The 25102-nt window shown below is 38.7% G+C and overlaps 1 long non-coding RNA gene across 2 annotated transcripts; it reads left to right on the top strand.

Annotated features, from left to right (window-relative positions):
- Positions 1–6675: 6675 nt before the first annotated feature.
- On the top strand, positions 6676–11086 carry LOC112802807 (uncharacterized). 2 transcript variants are annotated; one of them, XR_011862802.1, is made up of 11 exons: positions 6676–8496; positions 8588–8683; positions 8787–8828; positions 8999–9073; positions 9356–9474; positions 9565–9609; positions 9758–9836; positions 9995–10051; positions 10255–10315; positions 10416–10486; positions 10795–11086. It is a non-coding gene; the product is annotated as an uncharacterized lncRNA (long non-coding RNA). The 2 variants fall into 2 exon arrangements; XR_011862803.1 differs by lacking the exon at positions 8999–9073.
- Positions 11087–25102: the final 14016 nt, after the last annotated feature.

Raw genomic sequence — 25102 nt, 5'->3', positions numbered from 1 at the left:
TTTCCAGATTCTCATGAATGCCGCCATCAATTCTAGCTTATACCACGAAGATTCTGATTAAGGAATCCAAGAGATATGAGTTCGGTCTAAGGTAGAACGGAAGTGGTTGTCAGTCACGCGTTCATAGGTGAGAATGATGATGAGTGTCATGGATCATCACATTCATCATATTGAAGTGCAACGAATATCTTAGAATAAGAATAAGCTGAATTGAATAGAAAATAGTAGTAATTGCATTAAAACTCGAGGTACAGCAGAGCTCCACACCCTTAATCTATGGTGTGTAGAAACTCCACCGTTGAAAATACAAAAGTGATCAACGTCCGGGCATGGCCGAATGGCCAGCCTCCACAAAAGACATATGAATTCGAAAATAGGGAAAAGGACCAGATATGTGGTCAAAAGATCGAATGGTCAAAAGACGTCTAATACAATAGTAAAATGTCCTATTTATACTAGACTAGCTACTAGGGTTTACAGAAGTAAGTAATTGATGCAGAAATCCACTTCCGGGGCCCACTTGGTGTGTGCTTGGGCTGAGCTTGAGCTTTGCACGTGTAGAGGCTTCTCTTGGAGTTGAACGCCATGTTGTAACGTGTTTTTGCCGTTCAACTCTGGTTCGTGACGTGTTTCTGGCGTTTGACTCCATAATGCAACATGGAACTGGCGTTGAGCGCCAGTTTGCGTTGTCTAATCTCGAATAAGTTATAAACTATTATATATTTCTGGAAAGCTCTGGATGTCTACTTTCCAACGCCGTTAAGTGTGCACCATTTGGAGTTCTGTAGCTCCAGAAAATCCATTTCGAGTGCAGGGAGGTTAGATTCCAATAGCATCAGCAGTCCTTTGTCAACCTTTTATCAGAGTTTTGCTCAAGTTCCTCAATTCCAACCAGAAAATACCTGAAGTCACAGAAAAACACATAAACTCATAGTAAAGTCCAGAAATGTGAATTTTACATAAAAACTAATAAAAACATCCCTAAAAGTAGCTAGATCCTACTAAAAACTATCTAAAAACAATGCCAAAAAGCATATAAATTATCCGCTGATCACCTTTGTTGCTCCTCTCTCATGGCCTTTTGGTCCTCTCTGATTTCATAGAGGATGATGGAGTGCTCTTGGTGCTCCACTCTTAGTTGCTCCATGTTGGAACTCAATTCTCCTAAAGAGATGTTGAGTTGCTCCCAATAGTTGTGTGGAGAAAAATACACCCCTTGAGGTATTCAGAAATTTCTTGATGAGGGACTTCCTCATGCTCTTGTTGAGGTCCATGAGTGGGCTCTCTTGTTTGCTCCATCCTCGTTTTAGTTATGGGCTTGTCTACTTCAATAAGGATGTCTTCCTTTATGACAATTCCAACTGAATTGCATAGGTGATAGATGAGATGAAGGAAGGCTAACCTTGCTAAATTGGAGGGCTTGTCAGCCACCTTGTATAGTTCTAGAGATATGATCTCATGAACTTCTACTTCCTCTCCAATCATGATACTATGGATCATGATAGCCCGATCCACAGTTACTTTAGACCAGTTACTAGTAGGAATAATAGAGCGTTGGATGAACTCCAACCATCCTCTAGCCACGGGTTTGAGGTCAGGCCTTCTTAGTTGAACCAACTTGCCTTTGGAGTCTCTCTTCCATTGGGCTCCTTCCACACAGATGTCCTTGAGGACTTGGTCAAACCTCTGATCAAAGTTGACTCTTCTAGTGAAAGGATGAGAATCTCCTCTCATTATTGGCAAGTTGAATGTCAACCTCACAGTTTTTGGACTGAAATCCAAGTATTTCCCCTGAACCATTGTGAGCCAATTCTTTGGGTTCGGGTTCATACTTTGATCATGGTTCTTAGTGATCCATGCATTAGCATAGAACTCTTGAACCATTAAGATTCTGACTTATTGGATGGGGTTGGTGAGAGCTTTCCAACCTCTTCTCTGAATCTAACATCGGATCTCCGGATATTCGCTCTTTTTAAGCATGAAGGGGACTTCGGGGATCACCTTTTTCTTGGCCACAACTTCATAGAAGTGGTCTTGATGGACCTTTGAGATGAATCTCTCCATCTCTCATGACTTAGAGGTGGAAGCAACTGCCTTCCCTTTCCTCTTTCTAGAGGTTTCTCCGGCCTTCGGTGTCATTAATGGTTATGGAAAAATAAAAAGCAGAGCTTTTTTCCATACCAAACTTAAAAGGTTTGCTCGTCCTTGAGCAAAAGAAGAAAGAAAGGATGAGAAGAAGAAGAAATGGAGGAGATAGAGGGGGTAAATGGTTCAGCCAAGGGGGTTTAGGTTGGTTATGATGTGTGAAAATGAAGGAGTGAGGAGGGGTATTTATAGGGTAAGAGAGAGGGGATCCGTGTGAGAATGGGTGGGTTTGGGAGGGAAGTGTTTTGAATTTGAATGGTGAGGTAGGTGGCGTTTTATGATGGGTTTTGGGAAATAGTGGATAGATGTGAGTGATGGAGAGATTATAGGGAAGAGGGTAGGATGTGATAGGTAAATGGTGTTTGGGGAAGAATGTTATAGAAAGATGTGAACGGGAGAGAGTGAGTTGGGGTAGGTGGGGATCCTGTGGGGTCCACAGATCCTGAGGTGTCAAGGATTTCTCATTCCTGCATCTTTTTTATGTTTAAGCGCCCTCTGTGTGCCATTTCTGGCATTAAACGCCAGGCTGATGCCCGTTTCTGGCGTTAAACACCAGTCTGGCTGCCAATTCTGGCGTTTAACGCCCAGAATGCTGCCAGACTGGGCGTTAAACACCCATTCTACTACCCTTACTGGCGTTTAATGCCAGCCAGACACCAGACACCCTTTTCTAGCATTAAACGCCAGTCTGTCTGCCGATTTTGGCATTTAATGCCTAGAATGCTGCTAGACTGGGCGTTAAATGCCCATTCTGCTATCCTTACTGGTGTTTAAATGCCAGTAAGCATGTCCTCCAAGGTGTGCTATTTTTTATGCTGTTTCTGATTCCGCTTTAATTCTGCAGCTGTTTTTGTGACTCCACATGATCATCATTCTAAAGAAAACATTAACTAACAATGGAAAATAAAATGAAAAAGTAATTAACATAGATAAATAAGATTGGGTTGCCTCCCAATAAGCGCTTCATTAATGTCAATAGCTTGACATGAAGCTCTTACAGAGCTTCACAAATGCTCAGAGCATGGTTGTGACATCCCAACACCAAACTTAGAGTTTGAGTGTGGGGTTTCTACTTGACTCTGTATTGAGAGAAGCTTTTCATGCTTCCTCTCCATGGTTACAGAGGAAGATCCTTGAGCCTTAAACACAAGGTAGTCCTCATTCAGTTGCAGGACTAACTCTCCTCTGTCCACATCAATCACAGCTCTTGCTGTGGCTAAGAAGGGTCTTCCAAGGATGATAGATTCATCCTCATCCTTCCCAGTGTCTAGGATTATGAAGTCAGCAGGGATGTAAAGGCCTTTACTTTCACTAAGACATCCTCTACAAGTTCATAAGCCTGTTTCATTAATTTGTCTGCCATCTCTAGTGAGATGCTTGTAGCTTGTACCTCAAAGATCCCTAGTTTCTCTATTACAGAGAGTGGCATGAGGTTTATACCTGACCCCAGGTCACACAGAGCCTTCTCAAAGGTCATGGTGCCAATGGTACAAGGTATTAAGAACCTTCCAGGATCCGGTTTCTTCTGAGGTAATGTCTACTGAACCCAGGCATTCAGTTCACTGATGATCAATGAAGATTCATCCTCCCAAGTCTCATTACCAAATAACTTGGCATTCAGCTTCATCATTGCTCCTAAGTATTGAGTAACTTGCTCTTCAATAATATCTTCATCTTCTTCAGAGGAAGAATACTCATCAGAGCTCATGAATGGTAATAGAAAGTTCAGTGGAATCTCTATGGTCTCTATATGAGCCTCATATTCCTTTGGTTCCTCATTAGGGACTTCCTTATTGGCTAGTGGGCGTCCATTGAGGTCTTCCTCACTGGAAATCACTGCCTCTTCCTCCTCTATAGGTTCGACCATTTTGGTTATATTGATGGCCTTGCACTCTCTCTTTGGATTTTCTTCTGTATTGCTTGGGAAAGTACTATGAGGGGTTTCAGTAACTCTTTTACTCAGCTGACCCACTTGTGTCTCCAAATTTCTGATGGAGGACCTTGTTTCAGTCATAAAACTGAGAGTGGCCTTAGATAGTGATGCGGTGTTTTACAACCCACAAACTAACCGGCAAGTGCACTGGGTCGTACCAAGTAATACCTTATGTGAGTAAAGGTCGATCCCATGAGGATTGATGGACTAAGCAACAATGGTTAAGTGATTAGCTTAGTTAGACAAACAGAAATGAGTGTTTTGGTATTCAAAAAGCATTAAACAGTAAATTAAGAATTTCAGAAAGCAAGCAGCAATGAGTTAGGAATAAAATATGGAGAAAACAGTTAAGGTTTCAAAGTTACCTATTTTTCCGGATTAACTTTTCTTACTAACTAATTTAATTATGCAGGATTTAATTTATGACAAACTGTATATGACTAGACCTTAATTTCTTAGACCTTCCTAGTCTCCTCTAAAATTCATTAACTGCCAATTCCTTGGTCAATTAATTCCAATTAGAGGGTGATAATCAATTTCTAGTTTATATGCCACAAAAACTCTAATTACCCAAGAAATAAAAGGATTATATGTCACGTATCCTGTTAAATTCAGATAATTAAAATTTAGGAGAATTTGTTTTCAAGCTGTTGTTCAAGTATAGAGCTTTTCCAAGTTATACAAGAACTCAAATAGAAAGATGGTCATACTTCCGTTCCACCCAAATTCATAAAATAAAGAGCGAAAACAATTCTTAAATTATAAATCCATACATGAATAAAATTAGAAAGAGCAAATGAATCAATCCATATAATAGACAGAGCTCCTAACCTTAACAATGGAGGATTAGTTGCTCATGGTTCAGAGTCGAAAACTAGGATTGTAAATTAGAATGGAATAATGTTATCTTGGAATTACCCTGTTGGTATTCCTTTTCTAATTAATCCTAATTAATTAAATCTATCTAAAACTAAAATAATATCTTTTCCTAAAAATAAGATTTGAATTTAAATTCGAATTAATTAACAAGTCTTCAGCTGATGGGTGGGGACCACTTGTTTTGTCCGTTCTGCAGCTTGTAATCTGTGTTTTTTGGGCTAGAAACTGGGTCAAAACAGCCCAGAAATTGCCCCCAGTATTTTCTGTATTTTTCTGCACGTGGCTCATGTCACGTGTATGCATCAGTCACGCGTACGCGTCGATGATCTTTTTTGCGAGTCACGCGGACGCATCGGCCACGCGCACGCGTCGCTGGTCTTTTTCGCAAGTCACGCGAACATGTCGGCCATGCGCACGCGTCGCTGAGCAAATCTTCAAATCACGCGTACGCATCAGTCAGGTGCAGGCGTTGCCATGGAAAGCTTTAATCACGCATACGCGTCAGTCACGCGTACGCGTCGCTCCTCGCTGCCATATCCTCTTGATTCTTGTGCTGTAAAAACTCTATCAAATCCAACTGAATGCTACCTAAAATAAACAAAATTGCAAAAGACTCAAAGTAGCATCCATATTGGCTAAAAGATAATTAATTCTTTATTAAACTCAACAAATTAGATGCAAATTCACTAGGAAAAGATAGGAAAGATGCTCACGCATTAGATAGATCAGAGACTATGTTTGCTAAGCCAGATGGACTCTGCTCAAAATTCTTTGTTTGTTGCTGAGACGATGATGGAAAAGGCTTGCTATTGCCAAAATTCTTCTGTTGATCTTTCCTTTAGAAATTTGGATGATTTCTCCATGAAGGATTATAGGTGTTTCCATAGGATTGTCCCATGTAATTCACCTCTTCCATTGCAGGGTTCTCAGGATCATAAGCTTCTCCTTCAGAGGAGGCTTCTTTAGTACTACCAGATGCAGTTTGCAATCCAGTCAGATTCTGAGAAATCATATTGACTTGCTAAGTCAATATTTTGTTTTGAGCCAATATGGCATGCAGAGTATCAATCTAAAGAACTCCTTTCTTCTGAGTCATCCCATTATTCACAGGATTTCTTTCAGAAGTGTACATGAACTGGTTATTTGTAACCATCTCAATGAGTTCCTAGGCTTTCGCAGGTGTTTTCAGATGAAGAGATCCACCAGCAGAATGGTTCAATGACATCTTGGACAATTCAGACAGACCATCATAGAATATACATATGATGCGCCATTCTGGAAGCATGTCAGAAGGATACCTTTTGGTTAATTGCTTGTATCTTTCCCAAGCTTCATAGAGAGATTCACCTTCCACTACAAGAAAAATACACATTCACCCACACTTTTATTAAGCTACATTTAAAAAGCGTAGCCTATTCATAGAATAGGCTACGCTTTTCTCAGTATTGCCTATTTTTTAGAGAAAAAGAAACACAATTCTAGCATCAATTAAAATGTGTAGCCTTAGGTATTATAGAAATCACTTATAAAGCGTAGTCGTATGTTAATATCTGTGGATATACTTTTGTATCAAAGAGAGTGCTTTTTGAGGGTAGCCTATTCGTTAAGTTTTGGGTGCGCTTCAAAAGTGATGCCTAATGAGCGCTTTTCCTTCTTTTTCCCGATCGAAAGCAAACTCACGACACTTAGTGAAATTTTTGTTCCCTCCAAAGCTCATTATCCCCTTTCTGAAACTCACAACCCTTAGTGAATCACATCGCCTTTATTCCCTGGAACCACACGAATCACAGTGCCTTTATTCCCTCCAAAGCTCATCACTTATTATCGCGAAGAACCCTCTTTGAATCCCTCTCTGAAATTTTTTTTATCAAATGCCTTTATCCCCTTTCTAAAACCCTCTCACCATCGTGAAGAACCACACGCAGCACTCACTATCGCCACATCGCCGCACACTCACAACTCACTATTCACTATCGCCACTATCGCCACAGCCACCCTTTCTCTTATTTCTTTTTTTCATTCGAAATCCCTAGAATTTTTTCGAATTTCAAATATTTGGAATTTTGATTCATCGATGGGGCAGAACCAGAGGTCGCTGATCTACGCTTTCGTTTCTCGCGGGACCTTAATTCTCGCCGAGTACACTAAATTCTCAGGGAACTTCAACTCCATCGCTCTCCAGTGCCTTCAGAAGCTACCTGCTACCAACAACAAGTTCACCTACAACTGCGATAATCACACCTTCAATTACCTTGTTGACAATGGATACAATATGTTTTCGCACTTTCTTTGCTTTGTGTTTGTATTGCTATGCGTCATACAGAGATTATTATTTCAGATTCTTGATATTGATTTTGGATTTGATTAGGTATAGTGACCTGATGATGATTATGAGATATGAGATGTGTGATCTTGTTGCTTTCGATTGTTGTCACTGTGAATGAAATGAATATTTTGTTGTTAGATTAACGATAGGGTTTAAAGAAACCTTGATCTGGTGAAGGTTGAAAGGTTTTGTTTTGAACATCCTCGTTCTTGTTTACTAGGGTTTTTTAATCTCCCCACTTTTTTCATCAGAGCCATTGATTCCATGTATTATTTGTTCCCTATATAATCAGCCAACAGAAACTTAAGAAAATTCTGCATATCTAGCTGAAGATATATTTACTGAAAACGATACAATGACCATTGACATTAGTTTTGGAGTTCATTGCTCACTGTTCCATTAAAAACCAAACACACTTTTGTCATGGAAGAAAAACAATACATAGCCTATAGCCTGTAACTGTAAGTTTACCTATTGATAAGTTTAGGGAGGGAGGAATTTTTGTGAGCATTCCAAAGACTATGTGAAGAACTCCTTAATTAGTGTTTTTGATGCTGACTCGGGTGACTGCTTGTTCCAAGTGCAACTCAAAGAAAGGTCAGAAAACTTTGGAAGAAGCAAAAATGACATTAAATAAGATCCCAAACTTAAACCCTTCATAATTTAATTTTTTTATCATTTTATTAGTTTGTATACCCAATTTTAGTTTTCTATATATCCAAATAATTACTATCTTTTTTATTTTGCTTTACTCAATGTCTATTAAAGAGAATAAACATTGTACTACTTAATTTGATGTCACTCTATCTAAGAATGTATAAGTAGCAGTTGCGCGTGGGGTCCAGTACCTTAGAAGGAAGGAAGGAGGGATATGGGTCCCATAGCTTTGGATCTTTAAACATATATAAACAATTTGGGAGCTTCTAAGTTTCACCACTTCCTTCATCAGCCATAGTTAAAGCCTCTCAATCTCAAAAAAATGGAAAAAGAAACAGCTTTTCAAGTTTTGTTTTTAGTGTGAATGTGTTGATAAGAGGAGAAAATGGAGAGTTTGGTGATGAGTGGGAAGAAGCTTTGTGTGATGGTGTTATGTTTATACTGGGTTCATGCAGTGACAGCTTTTGTTACATATGATCACAAAGCAATTCTTGTTAATAGGCAGAGAAAGATTCTATTTTTTGGTTTTATACACTACCCCAGAAGCACACCTCAGGTACTTCCTTTCTTAATTATGTTTTTCTTTTATTAATCATTCTTTTTAATTGTATTTTCTCATTGTTCATTGATGGGGGGAATGCATGTAGATGTGGCCAGAACTTATTCAAAAAGCTAAATAGGGAGGGTTGGATGTTATTCAAACCTATGTGTGTTGGAATGGCCATGAACCTTCTCCAGGAAAAGTAATTCACTTTCCAAAAAATTTGTAGGGTTTTTATTCTTTCATTTGAAAAAGAACTGGAAATAAATTGAAACTAATATACTTTTGCTTACAAAATATTTCAGAATTATTTCGAGGATAGATACAACTTAGTTAAGTTCATCAAGGTAGTGCAACAAGCTGGACTTTATGTTAATCTTCAAATTGGTCCCTACATATGTTCTGAATGGAACTTTGGATAACGGTCTTCATAATTTGGCTTATAATTCAATATAATATTAGGAGTGAAAGGAGATTATTCTAATGCTTATTGCTAAGTCAACACTTCTCTTGCAAGGTAACTTTGCAGCCATCTTGAAGGCAATGCATTCTTTTAGTGCTGAATCAGAAAAGGAGTTGAGCTTTTCAAAGGGTGATTTCATTGTTGTGCGAAAGATTTGTTTTCTCAATTAATGTCATTGTACTGTTATACTTTATTTTCTATGTGAATATCCTCAAATATGCCAGGTGGCTAGCTACTAAATGAGTTTGGTATTCTCTCAGCAACTACATAGTGAAATATAAGTTATCCATTTCTCATTTTGTGAGATTAAATCTCTACTATTGTCTACAATTGCTTCCAACTACTTATTTTTCTTTTATTTTTCTTCTAAAGCATTTTTTATTTTTGGTTAACTTTGCCTTGTCCTTCCAGTGAAAGACTTTCCAGGAATTAAGATTGCGGAGGCGTCGAAATGGAAGAATAGCATTCAGGGCACAACAGGGGTGGTTAACTTGGTTGGAATGCCCATAAGTACCAGATGATCTTCGGAGGTTATTGCCTTGTTCCTATCACTATCATTATTGGATTGTATTGACTTAAAGATTCATAGAGTTTTGCCAACGCTCATTTTAATTCTACAGATAAAAATAGAAATCAAGCAGAGCAGGATTAGAGTAACAACAAAAGTAAGCATATGATTCCTGCTGGTACAAATTGAAAATGAACCTTTTTATATGTATATTTTTCTTGACAAATATATGTGCATCAAGTTAAGCAAGTTTTACTTGCAAGAAATTGCTTATTCTTCCTCTGACCTATCCATTAATAGCAAAGGTTGTAGAATTGATAAACAGTGCACCAGAGGATATTCGACCTAAAGTTTTCGTTAGTGCAACAGATATTGGTTACTATGGTATGTTCATATGCCAAATCTTCTTCTTTACTAGTCGATTATTTTCTTGCTTATTGATTGTTAACTGCTTTGGTGAGCTCTTTAGAATCACTTGAATTGATAGAGAAGTATGCATGATTTTACATATAAAATGTCTTTCATTTCTTTTCACTGTTCAGGCACCAGTGAAACACAAGTGTTTGATGAACAAAGTTCATCAGGAAATGATTACTTAGGTAAGAACAGATGTTTGTTGATACTATTGCAGAAAATGCAAGATATTAAAATTATAGAACCTCGAAAGAATATTCTCAGTGTTACTCAGCAGGTTTTATGAAGATATACAGTCATTTACATTTTCACCTAAAATACTATTAAAATTGAATACTATCTGAAGTTCCTAAAATTCATTATATTTTTTGTGTTTAATCTTCTACAGCTAAATTGATACCTCTCTTCAAGATGTTTGTTGGTGGACCTATAGGCTCTGGAAAATAATGGTATGTCCCGCATCTTCTAGCTGTTATTGATTGGTTCCTGGTTGCGTCTTAATTTTAGAAAGGTGCCATAATTAAGTTATTTTTCTTTCTTTTTGTACAGGTTTTTCTATATTCATTTGGATGACATTGTTAATTTAATATATGAAGCACTGATAAATCCCTCCTATGAAGGTGAACTCTTAACTCTCATATCTCCAAAACGAGATTTATTGAAATTTTGAAAAACTAAAAATTAGTGGATATAGAACATTGGGTAGCCTAGATAGTTTGGATGGTGCAATTCTCGATTCTGACTTGTGTGATTTGATTACCATGTTCATATATATCTTTAGTGTGGCCAGCATTTAGTAAAGAACAAAGAAGGCAGAAGTGAATTAATGATATCAGTCATTGATAGTTTTTAGTTTAATTTTTTAATTTTTATAATTGCGAATGTCATTATGAATGTTTTTTTAATAATTTTTTATATAATTATGCAGGATAATATTGAGGATCATAATGAAGCTTAAGCTGATTATTATTATGGTTTATTAGCTAAGATAGAGTAGTGTTGAAAATGGATACATGTATGGTTAACTACTAATGACTTTTATTAGAAGATACTTATGTAGGATATGTTTTTCGTAGAGTATTAGTAGTAAATTCTAAGTGGTATCATGGTTATTTTGATATGGCTATGCATATTTTAGTTTGAGATGTATGAATACTCACAATTAACTTCATTCTAGTACTTTTGGATCATTATTATAAATATATTTTGGTTAGAGATAATTTTTATTATTTAAAGAAACTAGTTAGTATAATTATGTATTTATTTTTATTTTATAATATTTAACTCATTTAATTAATTGTGCAGAATTATTATACATGTAATCATATTACAAAATATTATGTTATATTAATAATTATTAGAATATTATATATATACAGAAAATTAAAAAAAACAATAAGGAACTTAAGGCTACACTTATATACAGTAGATATAGAATACAAAAAAAAAGAAGGACCTAAGGCTACACTTATAAAAAGTAGCTATGGTATACAATGTGGCTACGCTTTACAGGTGATGCAGTAGCGTTGAAAAGCGTAGCCTATTCTGGCAAAAATGGAAGCTGAAAAGTGTAGCCTTTGGTCCTAGACAGCATCACTTGAAAAGTTCACCCTATTCCCAAATGCCAAAAGCGTAGCCCTTGGTGCAGAAAAGCGTAGCCTTTGAGAATAGGCAACGGCTGAATAGGAATCACCCCAAAAGCATAGCCGTAGCCCGAAAAACGTAGCCGTTGCCTAAGGCATCATTTTTTTCACTTTTGGCTACACTTTTCAAGTATACCTCAATGGGTGTTTTTCTTGTAGTGTTCCTTCTGTTTGAAGGTTTGGACTTTCACTCTAAGTTTGCTCATCTTTTGAGGTGGAAAGAATTTGGTCAAGAAAGCACTGATCAACTTGTCCCAAGAGTTCAGGCTTTCTCTAGGTTGTGAGTCCAACCATATCCTAGCCCTGTCTCTTACAGCAAAGGGGAAAGACATAAGTCTGTAGACCTCGGGATCAACCCCATTGGTCTTAACAGTATCACAAATCTGCAAGAATTCAGCTAAGAACTGATGAGGATCTTCCGATGGAAGTCCATAAAACTTGTAATTCTTCTGCATTAGAGAAACTAATTGAGGCTTAAGCTCAAATTTGTTTGCTCCAATGGCAGGAATTGATATGCTTCTTCCATAGAAGTTGGAAGTTGATGCAGTATAGTCACCAAGCATCTTCCTTGCATCTCTGGCATTGTTGTTGGATTCGACTGCCATGTTTGCTTCTTTTTCAAAATTTTCTGTAAGGTCCTCTCCGAAGTGTTGTGCTTTAGCTTCTCTTAGCTTCATCCTCAGAGTCCTTTCAGGTTCAGGGTTAGCTTCAACAAGAATGTTTTTATCCCTGTTTCTGCTCATATGAAAAAGAAGAGAACAAAGAGAGTAATGGAATCCTCTATGTCACAATATAGAGATTCCTTGAGGTGTCAGAAGAAAAGAAGAATAGAAGAATGAGGTAGAGAGAGAATAAGAAAAATTCAAACACACACACACACAGAGAGAGAGAGAGAGAGGGTTCGAATTATTAGATGAGTAGAAGAGAAGTGTTAGCAAATAAATAGAAAGAGATGAGAGAGAGAGTATTTGAATTTTAAAAGAGGGAAAAGAAATTTTTTTATTTAATTAATTAAGTTAGTTTCAAAAATATTATAAAAGAAATAAAATAAAATTAGAATTTAAAACAATTAGTTAATTAAAAAGAATTTTGAAAAAGTGGTTAGTGATTTTCGAAAATTAGAAGTGAAAAAGTAGTTAGGTGGTTTTGAAAAAGATAAGAAATAGTAAACTTTTTTGAATTAAAACAAGCAAATCAAGTAGTTAGTTGAAAAAGATTTGAAATAAATTTTGAAAAGATAAGAAGTTAGAAAAAGATTTTGAAATCAAAATTTTAAAAGATATGATTGACATTTATTTTGAAAAAGAGTTGAAAAAGAAATTAAAAAGAATTGATTTTTAAAATAAAAGATGATGACTTGACTAACAAGAAACTAAAAGATATGACTCTAGAATTTAAAGATTGAACCTTTCTTAACAAGAAAGTAACAAACTTGGAATTTTTGAATCAAAACATTAATTGTTAGCAAGGATTTTCGAAAATATGAAATAAGATTAAGAAAAAGATTTTTGAAAAAAAATTAGTTTGAAAATTTTCAAAAACATAAAAAAATTGAAAGATGAACATTTAAAATATGTTTGATGCAAAAAGTTATGAATTAAAACATGAAAATTTGAAAAAAAATCGAATTGGAAACAAAATTACCTCCCTTATGTCATCCTGGCGTTAAACGCCCAGAATGCTATCCATTCTAGCGTTTAACGCCCAGCCAGATACCCTGGCTGGTGTTAAACGCCAGGAACCCTTCTTTTCTGGGCGTTTTTCTAAACGCCCAGAATGCTGATATTTCTGGCGTTTAACGCCCAGAATGATACTTTTACTAGCGTTAAATGCCCAGAATGATAGCTATTTTGGCGTTTAACGCCCAAAGTGACTCTTTACTGGTATTTTAACTCCAGTGAGCTCTTTTTCTCTGTGATTCCTCTGCTTTATGTTCTGAACCTTCATTTCTCTGTATTATTTACTGAAAGTATATATATATTAATTTAAAATTTTGACTTGACTAACAAGAAACAACTAAATTTTAAAAATTTTTTTGACCAAGTCAACTCAAAATTTTGAAAATTATAAGAAAAAGGAAAAGATATTTTTTACATTTGAATTTTGAATGAGGAGAGAGAAAAACAACAAAATGAAACAAAACATAAAATTTTAAGATCAAAACGAATAATGCATGCAAGAACACTTTGAATGTCAAGATGAACACCAAGAACACTTTGAAGATCATGATGAACATCAAGAACATATTTTTGAAATCTTTTAAGAAAAGAAAGACATGCAAGACACCAAACATAGAAATTTTGAATGTTTAGACACTATGGATTCGAAAATGCATATGAAAAACAAGAAAAGACACAAAACAAGAAAATTTAGAGATCAAACAAGGAAAATCATCAAGAACAACTTAAAGATCAAAGAAGAACACAATGCATAAATTTTCGAAAATTTTAAGAAACTTAAATTAAAAAAAAGCAGTTGACACCAAACTTAAAATTTGACACTAGACTCAAACAAGAAAGAAGATTACCCAATCTAAGCAACAAGATGAACCGTCAGTTGTCCAAATTCAAACAATCCCCGACAACTGTGCCAAAAACTTGGTGCACAGAATTGTGATTCACACTTTTCACAACTCCGATACAACTAACCAGCAAGTGCACTGGGTCGTCCAAGTAATAAAACCTTACGTGAGTAAAGATCGATCCCACGGAGATTGCCGGCTTGAAGCAAGCTATGGTCATCCTGTAAATCTTAGTCAGGCTGATTCAATTGGTTATGAGTTTTGATAATTGAAAGATAAATAAAACGTAAATTAAAATAAAAATACTTATGTAATTCATTGGTGGGATTTTCAGATAAGCGTTTGGAGATGCTTTGTTGCTTCTGAACCTCTGCTTTCCTATTGTCTTCATCCAATCATGCGTGCTCCCTTCCATGGCAATCTGTATGATCCTCTCAGTGAAAATGGTCCAAGTACAGTTTCTGCACGGCTAATCAACTGTCGAATTTCTCGTCTTGGATGAAAAATACCAGGCACAGCTACCGCATGGCTAATCATCTGTCGGTTCTCACTTGTGTCGGAATAGGATCTATCTATCCTTTTGCACACTATCACTGCGCCGAACATTCATGAGTTTGAAGCTCGTCACAGTCATCCCATCCCAGATCCCACTCGGAATACCACAGACAAGGTTTAGAATTTCCGGATCTTAGAAATGCTGCCAATTGGTTCTAGCCTATACCACGAAGGTTCTAACCTCACAGACTCGGTCCGTGAATCAGAGACCCAAGAGACTATACTCTGACTATCGTCCAATGACTACGTTGAACATCATGTAGACCGCTTGTGGTTTTCAAGCACGCGGATCTTGGCTAAGCGAGTAACGAAGATAATGGGTGATTGTCACGGGTCACCCCCTTCATTCTGACTTAACTGAATTAAGTACGAGAGTATATCTTGGAAAAGAAGTAAGCGTGAATTGAAAGAGAAACAATAGTACTTGCATTAATTCATGAAGAACAGCAGAGCTCCGCACCTTAATCTATGAGGTGTAGAAACTCCATCGTTGAAAAATACATAAGAGAAAATAGCTTAGGCATGGCCGTGAGGCCAGCCAAGCATAAAGTCTAAAAAAGGGGTCTAAAGATGAAATACAATAGTAAAAAGTGCTATTTATACTAAACTAGTTACTTGAGCTTAAAGAAAATAAGTAACTAAGTGCAGATAGTGCAAAAATCCACTTCTGGAGCCCACTTAGTGTGTGTTTAGGCTGAGCTTTGAAGCTTTTACGTGCATAGGCCATTCTTGGACTTAAACGCCAGCTTGGATGCCAGTTTGGGCGTTTAACTCCAGTTCTGGTGCCAGTTTCGGTGTTTTATGCCAGAAAAGGGTCTCTGGTGAGCATTTTAACGCCAGTTTGGGTCATCAAATCTCGAGCAAAGTATAAACTATTATACATTTCTGGAAAGTCCAATATGTCTACTTTCCAACGCAATTGAGAGCATGCCAATTGGGCTTCTGTAGCTCTAGAAAATCCACTTCAAGTGCAGGAGGGTCAGAATCAAATAGCATCTACAGTCCTTTTTCAGCCTCTGAATCAGACTTTTGCTCAGGTCCCTCAATTTCAGCCAGAAAATACCTGAAATTATAGAAAAACACACAAACTCATAGTAAAGTCTAGAAACATGATTTTTGCATAAGAACTAATAAAAATATACTAAAAATTCACTAAAACATGCTAAAAACTACCCAAAAATAATGCCAAAAAGCGTATAAATTATCCGCTCATTAGAGACCCAGTATGTAAACCTATTTTCAACAGTTAGAGAGGAGTGCTGCCAATGTTTACACCCTATCAGTATTTTATATGTTCCAACCAATCCTTGTACGAGTTGCGTCAATGAAGGTAATAAATATGAGGCAAACTGGCTCTTATGTGATTTACTCTATCGGTTTGGACCAAACGCCAAATGAGATGTGGCATGTATTCTATTGTGACATTGAGATGGAATTCAATTGTTCATGTATGAAAATGGAATCATTTGTCATACCTTGTGAACACATAGTTTGTGTCTTGGTGCATGAAGATATAGAAGAGTTGCCAAGGTCATTAGTCTTGCCTCGGTGGACCAAGACTGCCAAAGTAGGTTTGCGAAATGCGGTCGAATTTTATTGGAATTCTTTGATGCTAAGTCAATACGGTTTTTTGATGGATTGGTTTAGACAACTAGCCAACTTTGCTTGCCAAGATAACAAGAGATGATGTGCAAGTGAATGCTTCTGGAGCTGGGCTTGCAACCAATGATCTGGGACATAGCATGCCAAGAGACCCAAGAAAATGTAGGACAAAATGTGGGGCTTCACAGTCCAATAAAAGAAAACATCGATGTGGACAGTGTGGCATGGAGGGCCACAATCGAACAACTTGTTGTGTTCATCGGGGCATTTCACATTTAGAAGGCCGTAGAAATGACACATTTGATAATGACTTGGATGATCACATGAACATTGAAGATGATTCACTATTAAGTATTTTTATCAATGAGGTATGACACTGTTTTAATTGCTGCTTATTAGCTATTACTAATGATATTATATTGTTGATATTGTAGGTATATGATGGGAGTGCTTCGTACAGCAGCAATGAAGTGCTATAATAAGGTATAGTTAATGGTTTAAGTTTCTGGTATTCTCTCATTTTTATTTTATTTGGGATTGAGGTTTGCACTCTTGTTATGGCTTGATGCTAGTTTATGGTGAATCTTTTCATGGTTTTTTTGCCTTCAGGTAGTGATTTCCAAGAAGAGTTCACACAACTGGCAAAAACTCGAAATTCATCCCAAAAAGTGGTCAGGTGGAGTGAGGGGCTCATTCGGTAATGGTAGTGTTTGCTAATTCATAGTTGGGTAAATCGAATTGGGGACTTTGCTTTGGATTCTCTTTGGTGTATCATTGAATTGACCCTGAACTGTATCAAAATCCATGTCATTGACAAGAAGATTCTTAGGATAATATTTGCGGCATTACACTTTTTTGGTGGATCCAAACTGTTCTAGAAGTTTAATCATGTTGTCCATTGAATAGAATCATGTAGATTGCATTATCTGGTTTGCATATATTGGGAGCTACGGCATTCTTTGGGTATAGCTAGTCCACCGGTTTGTGGCAGCCAAAGCCTCTATTTGCAATTCTCAGCTGTCCAATTCTCTTATGCTACAGTTACATTAGGTTAAACTTTAACCTTTAGTCACCTCCTTCACAATCAACAAACACCGTTTTGCACAATGGATTGCCATCCTTCGTGTTAACACTTTCCTCGTTCCCTTGTGTTTCAGACCTTTTGGCTCAGCCTAGTGTGCTCCGTGCATCATCCAAAATTGTTATAATGTGAAGCATTTGTTTTTTTATTCCATCTTAGAAATGAAAAAAGAAAAATTTGCTATCCTTCCTTCGTTAGTGGATTTGTTGTGTTCTTTGTCACATTGATCTATTCAAATATTATGTTTATTATATGTTATACTATTGCTATTTACTATTATGAACCAAAGTTTGAAGTCCTACTTGGCTGCATCTATCACATCTGTTTGATTACTGGTGATTGTCTTTAACCTATCACCTCTGTTTGATTACTGGTGATTGTCTTTAACATATAATTATTTGTATTTTTAATGATGAATATGCCTTATGTTATCACCAATTTTTGAGTGCCGAGAATATGTTTGAATTAAAGGAAGTTGCAAGTATCCATCACCTTTGGTGTGGCACGTAATATTGTTATTGCTGGAAGTCAATATCTTTACGTAATTATGTATGAAATGATGTAAGTCTAATCCAGAATCCACTTATCAGAACACATGGGTTCCATAAACTTATATTTCCTCAGATTATGGTTAGAGTATGATGCGATGGTGTTGCTGAAATCTTATTTGGAAAAGAAATGTTTACTTTTTAATCTCTCTTTCTAGCTTTGATAGAATTATAGCTTAATCTGTTAAAACTTTACAACCTTTGGAGTTTTAGGTGTTTTGGTTTCATTTGAATCATGCTTAATTGTGGCTAGATGTCTTTCTAAATTAACTGTTCCAAGTCCATGCTTGCTGATTACAGTAACATTTCCTCTTAAAATTTGTGTGTTGAGAACTAGTGAGGATCCTCTTGAAGTGCCTTCAAATCCGGAGTAAGAGGACTAGTACTTCCAATTCCATGCTTTGTTTCTGTTCATACCCTGGGTCAAGATGTTCGACCCGGAATGTTCTACAGACAAAGCGACCGACCTCTTCAGGTCAGGACAAACCGACCTCTTCTCAAAGAGCTCGGCCAAGTCACAGGAAAGCAAAATAAAGGGCCCAAATAGAGGAACACGACCCCAATCCAAAAGGCAGCCCAAGCATATAGAGATAAGGGTGGTTCCCATGAAAGATAAAGATAAAGATAAAGATAAGATAACTAACTTATCTTATCCGCAAAGGTCACTCTACACCATTATAAATACACTGGAGCACCCAGGTATAACTCATACTCTGATTCTACTCAATACCTGCTTAATACCCTTGCTAACTTAAGCATCAGAATCCCTTGCAGGTACCCCCCACCCTCCGGGATGAAGGATCAGCACCATCAACAAGTCCAACAAGTCAGACACAACAGCTCCGACCTACACAGAAGATCTCATCCGAGATCGACCTACAGTTTCAGGTAACCCTCGGAACATTGGCGCCGTTACCGGGGAACCCTGAAGTCATCCCATCACCATGGCGGACGACCATGACAACGACCACACCTCAGATCTAGAGGAAAGAACGCTGCATAAAAACGTGGACACTACCCCAAAAGATACTTCCCAAAACAACAACAAGAAGAACTCCCCAAACGAGGGAGCCATGGATACATTTCAAGACCGGTTAAAACAACTTGAGGAAGAAGCCCTATGCCAATGAGAAGGACCTACAAAGGGAAATAAGGCGACGCCGGGAATTGGAAAATAAACTCCTAAAACTTGAAGCCGATGTCAAGACGAAAGCCAGCCGATCCACTCCTGAAGATAGCAACCGCAAGGAGCAAGATCCGTTCACCAAGGAGATCATGAAGACGAAAATCCTAAAGGACTTTAAACTCTCAGACATGACCTTATATGACGGTACTACAGATCCCAGCCATCATCTCAGCAACTTCAGAAGCAGAATGTATCTCACCGACGCCTCAGATGCAGTTCGTTGCAAAGCCTTTCCAACTACTTTAACAAAAACAGCAATTAGATGGTTTGACAACCTCCCTCCTAGGTCCATCTCAAGTTTCGACGACATGGCTAAGAAATTCCTAGCCAGATTCTCCATCCAAAAGGACAAAGCTAAACATGCTCCGACCTTACTAGGAATCAGACAAGGAGAACGAGAAACCCTGCGTAACTACATGGAAAGATTCAACAAGACATGCATGGATATACAGAACCTGCCGACAGAAGCCGCCATTATGGGCCTTATTAATGGCTTGCAAGAAGGGCCCTTTAGTCAATCTATATCAAAGAAGTACCCCACATCCCTGAATGAGGTGCAGGAACGAGCGGAGAAGTACATCAACATGGAGGAAAACTCCCGGTTAGGAGAGACCTCGAAGGCCGGGTTCACCCCCCGGGATAAAGACAAAGATTCCAGAAAAAAGGAAGGTCAACATGGAGAGAAAATCAAAAAATACCACAATTACACCTCTCTTCGGGTGTCTCTTATGGATGTATACAGAGAGGTTTGCAACACGGAAAAAATACCACCAGCTCGACCTCTCAAAGGCAAAAAAGGAGGATGAAACCGGGCTGAATATTGTGAATACCATCGGATCCGCGGGCACTCCACCAATGAGTGTTTCGACTTAAAAAAATGTCATAGAAAAGCTCGTACGAGAAGGAAAGCTAGATCGATATCTAGCCACCCATGATGATGAACAAAGAAAAAGAAGAAGAGCAGAAGATGTCGGACCAACCGCGCGATCATCTCGAACGCTAGAAAGACATGTCCACATGATACACGGCGGATTTGCCAGGGGAGGAATCTCAAAATCATCTCGCAAAAGAGATCTCAAAGACGTATACCACGTCGCAGGAAAGAAGGAAGCACCTGACATCCCGGTGATCACATTTACCAAAGAAGACGCATCCGGCGTCGCATCAAGGCATGACGACCCCATGGTCATCACTATTATACTAGCAAACGCAAATCTCCACCATACGTTGATAGACCAGGGGAGCTCCACCGATATCTTATTCAAAACTGCTTTCGACAAACTCGGCTTGGAAGAAAAAGAACTCATAGCATATCCGGACAGCCTGTTCGGGCTAGGAGATACCCCAGTTCAACCGATGTGATACATCTCGCTCCACACAACTTTTAGAAAAGAAAGTCAGTCAAGAACACTCAAAATAGATTACATCATAGTCGACATAAGTTCAGCTTACAATGCCCTAATAGGTCAGACAACGTTAAATTAGCTCGGCGCAATAGTCTCGACTCCGTATCTATGCATGAAGTTCCCAACTGCAGGAGGAATAGCCACGACAAAAGGCAGATCAGAAGATGGCGCGCCGCTGTTACAACGAAAGTTTAAACCTCAGAGGCAGAGGAGAAGAATTCCACATAATTGAGCTCGGTAGAGTTTAGAGGCGGGACGAGCTCCGCCCACAACCTGAAGGAGAAGTAGAGAAAATCCAGATCGGGGACACCCCGAACCAAACAACCAACATCGGCACACTCCTAAAAGGAGACATAAAAGAATCACTCATACAGTTTCTATGAGACAACGCCGACCTCTTTGCGTGGAAGGCCACAGACATGCCAGACATAGATCCCAAACTAATATGCCACAAGCTAGCAGTCTACCCAAGATCTCGGCCGGTACAACAAAGGCGTAGAAAGCTAGGACCCGAACGCTCTCAAGCCGTGGAAGAATAGGTACGAGCTCTACTGGAGGCAGGTTTCATAAGAGAAGTCAAATACCCGCTATGGCTTGCTAATGTCATATTGGTAAAAAAGTCAAACGGGAAGTTGAGAATGTGCACTGACTATGCCGATCTCAACAAAGCATGCCCGAAAGATCCTTATCCGCTCCCAAAAATCGACGCTTTGGTAGATGCCTCCTCCAGATATAAATACATCTCCTTCATGGATGCATACTCAGGATATAACCAAATCCCAATGTACCTACCCGACCAAGAAAAATCCTCATTCTTAACCCCAAAGGCAAATTATTACTACATTGTTATGCCCTTCGGTCTTAAAAACACAGGAGCCACTTACCAAAGATTAATGAACAAAGTTTTTTCAGATCACATCGAAAAGATCATGGAGGTCTACGTAGACGACATGCTAGTGAAGATGCAAAGCAAAGAAATGTTATTATTCGAACTGACACAAGTATTCAACACCATAAGACGACACGGAATGCGACTCAATCCCGCAAAATGTACCTTCGCAGTAGAAGCTGGTAAATTATTGGGCTTTATGATCACACAAAGAGGAATCGAGGCAAACCCGGATAAGTGCAGGGCCGTACTCGACATGAAAAGTCTTACTTGTATCAAAGAGGTACAACAACTCAACGGGAGGTTGGCAGCCTTGTCCAGATTCCTGGCTGGATCAGCAATAAGATCTCTCCCCTTCTATGCCACTCTAAAGAAGGGAAAGGAGTTTGAATGGACAGCAGAATGCGAGCAAGCCTTCCAAGACTTCAAAAAATTCCTGGGACGGCCACCTATATTAAGTCGGCCACGGAAAGGAGAACCACTCATATTGTACCTCGCGGTGGGAAATCGGGCAATAGCCTCAGCACTGGTCCGAAAAGACAACAGTGGGCAATGACCCATATACTTTATCAGCAAAGCATTACAAGGATCTGAACTGAACTACCAGAAAATAGAAAAGTTCGCTTACGCTCTCATAATAACATCTCGACGACTTCGCCCATATTTCCAGTCTCACACTATTAAAGTTCGGACCAACCAGCCCATAAAAGGGATCTTACAGAAAACAGACTTGCCAGGCAAAATCTTGCAATGGGCAGTTGAGTTGTCCGAATTTGACCTTCAATACAAAGCTCGGACGGCCATCAAATCTCAGTATCTGGCCGACTTCATTGCGGAATTTACGGACACACCGGAAATCCCCACAGAATGGAATCTATATGTGGATGGCTCCTCAAATAAAATGAAAAGTGGCGCTGGCGTAATAATTGAAAGCGACTAGGGAACCCAAATCGAACTCTCCCTGAAATTCGAGTTCCCTACCTCAAACAATCAAGTGGAATATGAGGCACTACTAGCTGGTTTGAAGCTGGCTAGGGAGGTTGGAGCTCAAAAACTTATCATCTTCAGCGATTCACAGGTAGTTACTTCACAAATAGCAGGAAGCTACCAAGCCAAAGATCCCACTATGAAAAAGTACTTGGACAAAATCAGGGAACAACTTGGATAACTCGGAGAGTATGAGATTCGTCACATACCCCGAGAACAAAATACCCGGGCCAATGCACTCTCAAAACTAGCCAGCACCAAACCAAGAGGCAACAATAGAAGCCTCATCCAAGAAATTCTACTGAATCTATCAATCTCAGAGGAAGAAAAAGTCCTAGCCATAACAGGTCGCGATCAGGGATGGATGACTCCCATAATTAACTACCTCAGAACAGAAGCTCTCCCCACAGATGAGAAAGAGGCAAAGAGGTTAAAACGAGAAGCACAATACTATACCATCATAAATAATACTCTATACAAAAGAGGAATTTCAATACCACTGCTAAAATGTGTGCCGACTTCCAACACAAAAGATGTCCTAGAAGAAGTACACAGTGGCATTTGTGGCAATCACCTCGGAACGCAGGCACTCGCCAAAAAAGTACTTCGGGTAGGATTTTATTGGCCAACTCTACAAAAAGAAGCCACAGAATTTGTAAGGACATGTTCACCATGTCAGAAGCATGCCAACTTCTACACCGCTCTGCCAGAGGAACTCATCAGCGTAACCTCACCTTAGCCATTCGCAAAATGGGGACTCGATCTCCTCGGACCTTTTCCTCAAGGATCAGGACAAGTCAAATTCCTCATAGTAGGAATAGACTACTTTACAAAATGGATCGAGGCAGAACCCCTAGCCAATGCCACAACTCAAAGAAGTTGGAAATTCCTATATAGAAACATCGTCACAAGGTTCGGAGTTTAATACTCCATCACTACAGATAATGGTACCCAGTTCACAGATGCAGGCTTCAGAAAACTAGCGGCCGACCTGAATATAAAACAACAAGTCACCTTTGTTGAGCACCCCTAAGCCAATGGGCAAGCTGAAGCTGCTAACAAAGTTATATTAGCAGGGTTAAAATGAAGATTACATGATGCAAATGGAGCCTGGGCTGAGGAGCTCCCACAAGTCCTATGGGCATATCGAACGACTCCACATTCCACAACAAAGGAGTCATCCTTCTGATTATCTTACGAAATAGAGGTGATGATCCCAATGGAGGTCGAAGAAGGATCACCCAGAGTAATCCATTTTAACGAAAAAGCCAATTCCCAACTTCAAAGGGAAGAGCTCGACTTACTTCCAGAAATCCGAGAAAGAGCTCGGATAAGGGAAGAGGCGTTGAAATGATGAATGGCCTCCAAATACAACCGAAAAGTAATACAGTAGGCCTTTGCTGAAAATGACCTCATCCTAATTCGAAACGACATAGGAACAACTCGACCTGGAGAAGGAAAGCTGGCAGCAAACTGGAAAGGACCCTTCCGAGCCATAGAAGAACTGGGAAAGGGCTACTACAGGCTTTCCAAACTCGACGGGCAAGAGCTTCCTAGATCATGGCACGCCTGCAACCTAAGAAGGTACTATAGCTAGGGATGATAAAAGATCTTGGACAAAGCACACCCTTTTTTCTAAAAAAAGGTTTTTTAACGAGGCCCCCAGCCAAGACCTATAAATCACCCGACTTAGAAAATTAACCCCATGTATATTTGCATTCCTTTTTAATAAAATTTGTTCAGATTCTCTACAAACACTCAAGTCGTATTATTCTGAAACATTCATCGCCTGATTATAAAGCTACAAATCGACAGAGAGTGAAAACCAAAATTCACTGCGCGATCACGATAAAAATGAGGGTTAAAACCCAAATTCTACAAAATCAGCAAAGATGAAAACAGGATAATACAAGAAGTTATAGAAAGTGATCCATAGAAAGGACCTGACGAGGTCCTAATAAAATGAATTGCTATAAAATAACTTAAAGACTGACCGGCACAAAAAGTCGGACCAGCCACAACAACCCAAGTTATAAGTAAAGCCCTGGAAAGAGGTCTGGCCAACCCTATAAAAGAAGATTACTATAACTTCGAAGAGCCCGACATGATGAAGTCAGACTCCTACAAAAAGTTACAAAGATAATCCCTGAAAGAGACCTAAACAAGGTCCAAGAAAGAGGATTATCAAGTAACTCGACAGGGCCCGACGTGACAAAGTCCGCCCAGAAAGATAAGTTACAAAAGATAATCCCTGAAAGAGACCTAAACAAGGTCCAAGAAAGAGGATTATCAACTAACTCAACAGGGCCCGACGTGACAAAGTCGGCCCAGAAAGATAACTTACAAAAGATAATCCCTGAAAGAGACCTAAACAAGGTCCAAGAAAGAGGATTATCAAGTAACTCGACGGGGCCCAACATGACGAAGTCGGCCCAAGATACAAAGTTACAGAAGGTGATCCCTGAAAGAGACCTGAACCAGGTCCAAGAAAGAGGATTACCAATTAACTCGATAGGATCTGATGTGACAAAGTCGGCCCAAGATGTAAAGCTACAGAAGGTAATCCCTGAAAGAGACCTAAAACAAAGTCTAGGAAAGAGGATTACCAAGCTAACTCGACAAAGCCTAACATGACGAATTCGGTCCAAGATACAAAGCTACAAAGGTAATCCCTGAAAGAGACCTGAACAAAGTCCAAGAAAGAGGATTACCAAGTAATTTGACAGGAACTGACATGATAAAGCTACCCTTGGAAGAGACCTTAAGTAAAGTCCAAAAAGGAAGGCTACAAACAATCAAAAACCAAGTTGAAAAATCG

Source organism: Arachis hypogaea, chromosome 1, assembly GCF_003086295.3.
Source record: "Arachis hypogaea cultivar Tifrunner chromosome 1, arahy.Tifrunner.gnm2.J5K5, whole genome shotgun sequence".
Classification (NCBI taxonomy): Eukaryota; Viridiplantae; Streptophyta; class Magnoliopsida; order Fabales; family Fabaceae; genus Arachis; species Arachis hypogaea.
This window is presented reverse-complemented; position numbering and strand designations above follow the sequence as displayed.